We start from the raw sequence: 9138 nt of genomic DNA on the forward strand, positions 1-9138 counted from the left end.
GTCTCTTTCAGTTCATGGCAATCCCCTTTTTCTAGTTGCTCAAGTCAAATTCCCTGGATTACTGCAATAGTCTCCTAACTGGTCTCACCCTTGTCCTTCACAGTTTATTCTCCGCCTCCCAGGTTCAAGCGATTCTCCTGCCTCAGTCTCCCAAGTAACTCTATTTTCAAAATATTTCCAGAATCTCACAACTTCTCACTGTCCCAATTACTACTACCCTGGTCTAAGATACTTTCTTCTCTTCCCTGGATTACTGCCATAGTCTCCTAACAGGTCTCACCCTTGTCCTTCACAGTTTATTCTCAACCCAGCAGCCAGAGTGGTCTTGTTAAAATGTAACTCAGATCATGTCCCTGCACTGCTTAGATTATACAGTGGCTTCCCATCTTGTTCAAAGTAGATCCAAGTCCTAAGAAAAGCCGTCCAAGACCCCCACCCACCCACCTACACCTTTCTGACATCACCTTCTACTCTTTCCCATGCTCACCCTGTTCTCAATTCAGCCACACTGGCCTGCAGATGGATCCCTAACCTTGCCAGGCTTGCTCCTGCCTCTGACCTTTGCACTTGTTCTTTATGCTGGGAATGCTTCACCTCCTGATGTTCTTGTGCCTCTTCCCTCCTCCTCCTGTTTGTTTGTTTGTTTGTTTTTGAGACAGAGTCTTGCTTTATCACCTAGGCTGAGCAGTGCGATCTCTGCTCACTGCAACCTCTGCCTCCCGGGTTCAAGCGATTCTCCTGCCTAAGCCTCCGGAGTAACTGGGATTACAAGCTCCTGCTACCACGGATTCTCCTGCCTCAGCCTCCCAAGTAGCTGGGATTACAGGCTCCTGCTACGATGCCCAGCTAATTTTTGTACTTTTAGTAGAGACGGAGTTTCGCCATGTTGGCCAGGCTGGTCTCAAAACTCCTGACCTCAGGTGATCCACCCACCTCAGCCTCCCAAAGTGGTGGGATTACAGGCGGGAGTCATTGAGCCTGGCCCAGGTCTTTAACTGTCACCTTCTCAGTGTGGCTTTCCCTGGCCACTCTCCTTTATTTTCTCCCTAGCACTTCTCACCACTGAACACACTCACACGCACATGTGTGCACACACCCTCACTGTCATTATTATTAATCTTGTTTATTGCTTGTCTTCCTCAATAGAATGTACATGGCATAAGCGCTGCAGAGTTTTTGTGATTTCAGTTCACTCCGTTTCCCCCAGCACCTGGAGCAGTGCTTACCTGTAATACAAGCTCAGTAGATGTTGGTTTAATGAATGAATTAGTCCCTATTCATGAATGAAAAACAAAACATCCTTCGTGAAAGAGCTCCTGGGGGAAATCCCTAAGAGGTCTTTAGCCTGAGAGAAACACAGTTAAAAAGTTGAAGGGGGAAATTGTTTTGGTTTTCCCCTTTCTTTCTCAAAGTTCCATTTAAGGAAGACTAGCCAGGCCTGATCTAGCAATCCCTTTCTAATCCTTGATATGCCTTAATGAGAATGCAGAAATGAGTGCGTGTGTGGCAGGCCAATTCTCCCTGACAATCGCACATACAGGCCTGCATAGCACCCCAGTTACACAGACAGATTTCCACAGTGCTGCCTGAACATTGAGCAAATAGTTAAACCTAGGGAAATCGGTGCCCAGACATCCAAGCTAGAAATGAAACATACAGTCAGTAGGAGCCTTGCATGGGCTTCTCCCTTGCTGGAGCAAACAATAGAGACAGTTTTACATTCCTAGTGCCAGGACCCGTCTCGGGTCGACAAAATCTGAAACAAGTCAAGGTTACAGAAGCAGCTGTTTTAATAAATTCATTGGAGAGTCTAAGACAGTTCTCCAGACCAAGCTGTAAAAGAGATAAGATAGAAATAATCGGCCGGGCGTGGTGGCTCAAGCCTGTAATCCCAGCACTTTGGGAGGCCGAGACGGGCGGATCACGAGGTCAGGAGATCGAGACTATCCTGGCTAACATGGTGAAACCCCGTCTCTACTAAAAAATACAAAAAAAAACTAGCCGGGCGAGGTGGCGGGCGCCTGTAGTCCCAGCTACTCGGGAGGCTGAGGCAGGAGAATGGCGTGAACCCGGGAGGCGGAGCTTGCAGTGAGCTGAGATCCGGCCACTGCACTCCAGCCTGGGCGACAGAGCGAGACTCCGTCTCAAAAAAAAAAAAAAAAAAAAAAAAAAAGATAGAAATAATCACTCTGTACCATCATAGACAGGCCTTGAAGGTACTGGGGACCCTTTAATCGCACTTAGCATTTTTTTTTTTTTTTTTTTTTTTTTTTTGAGACGGAGTCTCGCTCTGTCGCCCAGGCTGGAGGCAGTGGCCGGATCTCAGCTCACTGCAAGCTCCGCCTCCCGGGTTCACGCCATTCTCCTGCCTCAGCCTCCGAGTAGCTGGGACTACGGCGCCCGCCACCTCCCCCGGCTAGTTTTTTGTATTTTTTAGTAGAGACGGGGTTTCACAGTGTTAGCCAGGATGGTCTCAATCTCCTGACCTCGTGATCCGCCGTCTCGGCCTCCAAAGTGCTGGATTACAGGCTTGAGCCACCGCGCCCGGCTTGTTTTTTTTTTTTTTTTTTTTTTTGCCTCTGACCTTCTAGTTGAAACAAAATTAGTGGCCGGGCGCGGTGGCTCAAGCCTGTAATCCCAGCACTTTGGGAGGCCGAGACGGGCGGATCACGAGGTCAGGAGATCGAGACCATCCTGGCTAATACGGTGAAACCCCGTCTCTACTGAAAAATACAAAAAACTAGCCGGGCGACGAGGCGGGCGCCTGTAGTCCCAGCTACTCGGGAGGCTGAGACGGGAGAATGGCGTGAACCCGGGAGAAGGAGCTTGCAGTGAGCTGAGAGCCAGCCACTGCACTCCAGCCTCGGCGGCAGAGCAAGACTCCGTCTCAAAAAAAAAAAAAAAAAAAGAACAAAATTAGTTAGCAATAGACTTGGGCGAATGCTAGACTGCACTAAGAAAATTTTAACACTTTTAAGTTGGTCTGGTGGAATTATCTCCGGCCTTCTCCCTGTATCCAGCTACAGTAGTCAATTCCCTTCTTTCCTAGTTCGTCTGCTTCTTGTTATTGGGCCTCCAGAAAACACAGCGGACCTGGCTTGGTTCCAGGAACAGGAGTGGGAGCCTGGGGGTACCGCAAGGAAAGGGGAAGCAGAGAAGACAAATGCAGGGCGGACACTCCAAGGAATGCCTGATCCACGGGAACTGGACTTGCCCAGGGTCTTTTCTGCCTCTAATAGGTTCCCAAGCGGGTTCTCCACATGTGCCCCTCCTCGATGGTCTCTCCCAGGTTCATTGCTCCTCCTATCCAAAGACTCCTTCTGCCTGGTTGCCTCACTAATGGTGCCTCTTTTAGGTTGTGTCACAGCCTCCCCATTAAAAATTCCCATCATCCTGGCCAGGCATGGTGGCTCACGTCTATAATCCCAGCACTTCGGGAGCCTGAGGCAGGCAGATCACTTGAGGTCAGGAGTTCGAGACCAGCCTGGGAAACCTGGGAAACATGGTGAAACCCCGTGTCTACTAAACAATACAAAAAAAAATCAGCCGGGTGTGGTGGCTCATGCCTGTAATCCCAGCTACTCAGGAGGCTGAGGCAGGAGAATCACTTGAGCCCAGGAGGTGGAGGCTGCAGTGAGCTGAGATCACAACACTGCACTCCAGCCTGGGTGACTAAGCAAGACTCTATCTCAAAAAAAAAAAAACCACAAAAACAAAAACAAAAACCACTATCCAGTGGCATGTCTTAAGAAAAAAATAAAAAATATATTTATAGCCTGTGTAAATTAAAGGTGGGAGAGGGTGGAGGAGATGCTGACAGTCCCAGGGCCTGGTGGGGAGGGGGCAGTTTGCTTTATTCATTTTTATACAGTAGTGATCACTGCATGCCCAACCCATCCCCCAGCTAGGACCAGCCAGCAAAAGCAGATGAGGCAGCCACTCATCTAGTGTGATCTGAGGGATACCAAAGACTCTGTTGCACCAACCCCCTGCCACAGTATTTACCATGCTCTGATCAGGATAGCCCTTCCTTGGGTAAAGACCCCGTGTTTCTAGGGGCCACGTTTCAAGCCCTAGATGTCCTTGTGGAAGGCAGAGGGTTCAATCCAAGACAATCCTTTACACCTGTCGGTTCCAAAGGAGGTCTACACCATATGTGTCTAAATATTTAAAAGTTATAATCAAGCCAACAAACTGATGAAATATGTTCCATCTTCCTACCCTGATGACAATTTGGAAGGCTGGGTTCAACTTCAGAATTCTCAGAGTCTACTTAGACTTCTGCCAGAAGTGGTGGCACATGAAGGGCCAGTCAGCCTCTAGCCTCAGCTCATGTCCAGCCTCCCTTCTCCTCCCACCCTGGATCCCTCCCACACCACAGGGGCCTCCCATATAGGTATGTGGACACCCCTGCCTGCACGTTCAAGCTCTGTCCAGCTGCCCCTTGGCTACTCTGGGCTTTGGGATGCACACACCACAAGCGTAGTCTGCCCTCAAGAGCACCGACACTGGGAACAGGCCTGCAGGAGAGCTGGGGCTCTTTGAGTTCTCAGGTTCCCAAACTCTGATGTTGAAGGAGAGCATGGGCTCCGGGCTGGGGAGGAGTCCCCTTGGTCCTAAGGACTCTTCACCCCATGGAGAGGGGCATGGCAGGAGCAGGCCCCTCTAAAGTGCAGGACTCAGGGCAAGGGCCCTCTTGCCAGTTCTAATGAGTGAAGCAGATAACAGAGAAATACCAAGGAAGAGAGAAAGGAGAGTATGTGGACAGCATGGGATGCTGCCTGGGGAGGAGCTCACAATGAGAAGTCCCTGGGCAGCCAGAGGGCCAGCCCAAGACTGGGGAAAGAAAAGCTAGGAAAGCAGGAATGTGAAAGGAGGTGAATGGAAAGTAAAAAGGCACTGAAAACAAACCTACTTGATAACAAACCTTGCTCCCTTTGGGTATATTTTAGTTATGTATGTGTGATGCATGTTTTTTGTTTGTTTGTTTTTGAGACAGAGTCTCGCTCTATCTCCCAGGCTGGAATGTAGTGGTGCGATCTCGGCTCACTGAAACCTCTGCCTCCTAGGTTCAAGTGATTCTCATGCCTCCTGAGTAGCTGGTATTACAGGTGCCTGCCACCACATCTGGCTAATTTTTGTATTTTTAGTAGAGACAGTGTTTCACCATGTTGGCTAGACTGGTCTCGAACTCCTGACCTCAGGTGATCTGCCTGCCTCAGCCTCCAAAGTGCTGGGATTACAGGTGTGAGCCACTGTGCCCAGCTGATGTATGCATTTTTAATTGAACCATTAATCCTACTCCCCAGTTCTAGGCACATCATCATCATCCTTATTATATATTTGGGTGGTAAAAGGTCACTCTTGTTTTATTTACGTATTTATTTCCTTTCATTTTCATTCCCCAATGTCCACCCCACATCCCCATTGGCAACAATTGTAATATATTAAATGGTATTTTGTTTACACAGGGGGCCATCCTGACCCCTCTCTCTTCACTCCTGCATGCAATAGCCCTGTCTGAACCCAGGAACCATTCCTCTACATAGATCTGTTATGCCTCTTCAAAGTGGTCATGCATCCTCCATGTCCAGGACAGGATATAGCTGGCTCCCTCCTAGGCCTTGCAGGAAGACTAGAACACGTTAAAACTTCTAGAAGGCCTTGTTAAGCCTAGAATGGACTTTTGCATAGATCACCCCACCTTGGACCCTGTAGCAAGGAAGTGCCAAAATCCCACTAGAAGTCATTTTCATCTGTAAATAAGTCCCTGACATGTTTGTTATTATGTTATTTTGAAGCCTATCACATTCCAGTATCATATTTTAATCTCCTAAAAAAGAGTTTGTCATAAATGTCCTACAGTGGGTAATGTGCCTGTACTAATTTTTTTTCCCCAGAAAGCAGTCTGTTTTAAGTTTCTGGCTACCAAGTGTATAATAGTAATTATCATTCTTTATCTTTTATATTACAGTTATCTCCTTTAGTCATTTCCTGATAATAAATCATTTTGTTTTGTAATTTCTATTACCTTGGGATACCAGAAACATGGGCAGAATTTTATTAACATAAAATAATTGATTAATTGACTCCTAATTATAGCATCCAAAGTGCAGACATTTCAAATCTGGCTGTCATCCAGTCTGTCCCTGGATCTAAGGCAAAAAAAAACCTAAAAAATAAAATAAAATAAAATAAACGAAATCTGGTTGTTTCATAGGATGTGTGTGTGTGTGTGTGTGTGTGTGTGTGTGTGTGTGTGTGTGTGAAAAAAATAATTTACATATCTAAATTATCCTGAGGCCAATTTAAAATAAACTTTTAGTATCAATCCTAATGTTTTCCCTTTAATAATACATTTAAATCTTTTTCTTCTTTTTGTTTTTAGAGAGGGTCTCCCTTTGTTGCCCAGGTTGGTCTTGAACCCTGAACTCAAGGGATCCTGCTGCCTCAACTTGCCAAAGTACTGGAGTTACAGGTGTGAGCCACCACACCCAGCCAGATTTAAATCTTAATATGAACTAAATGGCCCTTTCAGTCAGAACTGGCATCTTCCAGTAATTTCCCAAAATGACAAACACAAAGAGAAAGAGGCGAGGCACCCAACCTACGTTCTCTAGGCCTTTTAGAAAACATGGAGTTGTTCCTTTGGCCACATATATGCCAATCTAAAGAAAGATGATATTGTAGACATCAAGGAAATGTGTACTGTTCAAAAAGGAATGTCCCACAAATGTTATCACGGCAAGACTGGAAGAGTCTACAGTGTTCCACAGCATGCTATTGGCATTGTCGTAAACAAGTTGAGGGCAAGATTCTTGCCAAGAGAATTAATGGGGGTATTTATTGAGCACATTAAGCGCAGCCGCCATAGATTCCTGAAACATGTGAAGGAAAATGATCAGAAAAAGAAGGAAGCCAAAGAGGAAGGCACTTGGGTTCAACTGAGGCACCAGCCTGCTTCACCTGGAGAAGCTCACTGAGTGAGAGTCAACGGGAAACAGCCTGAGCCGCTGGACAGTCTTCCCTATATGAATTCATGGTGTAATCGGTGTAAAAAAAATTAAACTACCTCTGGACTGTAAAAAAAAAAAAAAAAGAAAGAAAGAAAAGAAAAAAGAAAAAGAAAAAAACAACAAATAAATAAATAAATAAATGAACGAATGAATGAATGAATGAATGCACCCTGACCAAAATTGCTAAACAGTTTTTTCCAATTCCATTTATTTTGGTTTTCTGGAAATGTGAACATATGGTAAATTGTGTGGGAAACTGTAGGCATGTGGTATTAGCAGGGGCAGCTTATCATTAAGATGTCTCTGGTGGTAGTAATATTTCTACGATATCATAGTTGGAAGTTATTTCATTGAAAAAGGTAAGATATTGTAAATAAGAGTTAAATCCATGTTTCTAAAAACCATGCCTGAAGACCAGCTCTTAAGGAATCCACGGGCTCTGAGGATCAGGACAGCAGCAATTGGTCCAGGGAGATGCTCTCCCATCCTGAGAGTCAGAGCTGCCCCGTTGCCTTTGCAGTCCACTCCTTGTTAATCTAAAGTGTGGTTCCTAGGAAACTAAGGGGTTGTCACTGAAAATTGGGGTTTGGAGGTATCTCAAGCTGGGAGATCTTTCCCATCCAGGGGAGCTGTTAGCTCATGAAGGATTTTTGTGCAAATTAGGGAAGGTCCTCCAAATAGATGACAGAGCCTGCACCCAAGGTGCCTGGCCAGGAGCATGGGGCCTGGGCTATAGCCCCCGCCATAGCCTCCAGAGTACATGTGGCTGTCCTTCTGTGTCAGTGTTCAAACAAGCTCTAGCCTCCCCCAGGCCACCCTGTCTCCTTCCAGTGACTATCTCAAAGCTCAGTTCCCCTTTCCACCCTTCTGTAAAGTCACCAGTAATTCCATGTGGTTAAATCCAAGGAACTGGTTTTGTTCCTCATATTACTGCCCACTCAGGAAACTCTGGCCCTGCGGATCACTCTCTCCTCAAAATGCTCTTCCCCCTGCCTCTGTGATGCCACATGCTCCTTGGGTTTCTCCTCCTACTCTCCTTTTTCCTCTTAGTTTGGGGCTTCCTCCTTGCAACCATGTTTACATGTAAGCTTCACTCAAGCCTGTCCTGACCTTCCCCTCTTCCTATTCTAGACTCATTCCTATTCCTATTCATGACCTCAGATATGATTCCCACAGCCAGGGAAAGCCTTATTTCTCTATCTTCACATCCACCCCAGAGGGGACAGTACTGGAGCACCTCCCCTGGCTGTCTCTCCACCATTTACCACTCTCTTCCAAAGACCAGGTAAATGAGCTGACGGGGGGATGGACGTGGGGTTTGGGGAAAGGCTGCATAAGCTCTAGTGAGCCAAACTGGACCATATGGCTGGTCTGGCAATCCCACCAAGGAGCCTCTGCCTCTGCCAAGGGGAGGTCAATAGCTGGGTGGGGAGATTCAGTGCTGGGGAAGGTACTAGGAAGCTCAGTGGTGTCTGCAGAGTCCCAGTTGCATTTTCCAATCCAACTTTATCAGCAATAAAGTTCATATTGATCCCTAGCTGTGGACTCATTCTACCACCCTCAAAACTCGCACAGGGCCCAAAGCCCAGGAAAGCTTAAGGAACAGGCACAGGGGTGGAGACTTAAGATATACCCAGTAAGAAGGATGCTTTGGACAGGAGGGGATTCTAGGTCCTTGACTTATTTAGGATACAGCAGTTTAATGAGACTAGTGTCGCAGGACCTCAGCAAACTCAGGCCTTTGCTACCTCAGTATACACAGGCTGCACAGACTTTGTAACTGATAGATCTAAGCAGGTGCAGACAACATTAGAGGAATCATTCAGTCACTTAAAACTTGCAAAGCTTCAGTGAATACATTCTTTAGGTATCAGTAGTTGGGATACTTTTTTGTCATTCCTACCATGCTCCTCAGGCAGGGATAGGCCAAAGGAAGCTAAGCTCCATGTGGGCTAGAGCGGTTCTCAAACTCTCACATGCATAAGAGTCACTGAGTAAGCTTATTAAAATACAGTTTCCTGGGCTGTATCTAGTCCCACTGGATACAATCATGGAGACCACTCCATGATTGAGTAGATCTGGCATAAAATCTAGGAATTTGCATTTCTAACAAGTTCCTAGG

The sequence above is a fragment of the Trachypithecus francoisi genome, unplaced genomic scaffold, assembly GCF_009764315.1.
Source record: "Trachypithecus francoisi isolate TF-2019V2 unplaced genomic scaffold, Tfra_2.0 Lachesis_group17, whole genome shotgun sequence".
NCBI classification, from domain to species: Eukaryota; Metazoa; Chordata; class Mammalia; order Primates; family Cercopithecidae; genus Trachypithecus; species Trachypithecus francoisi.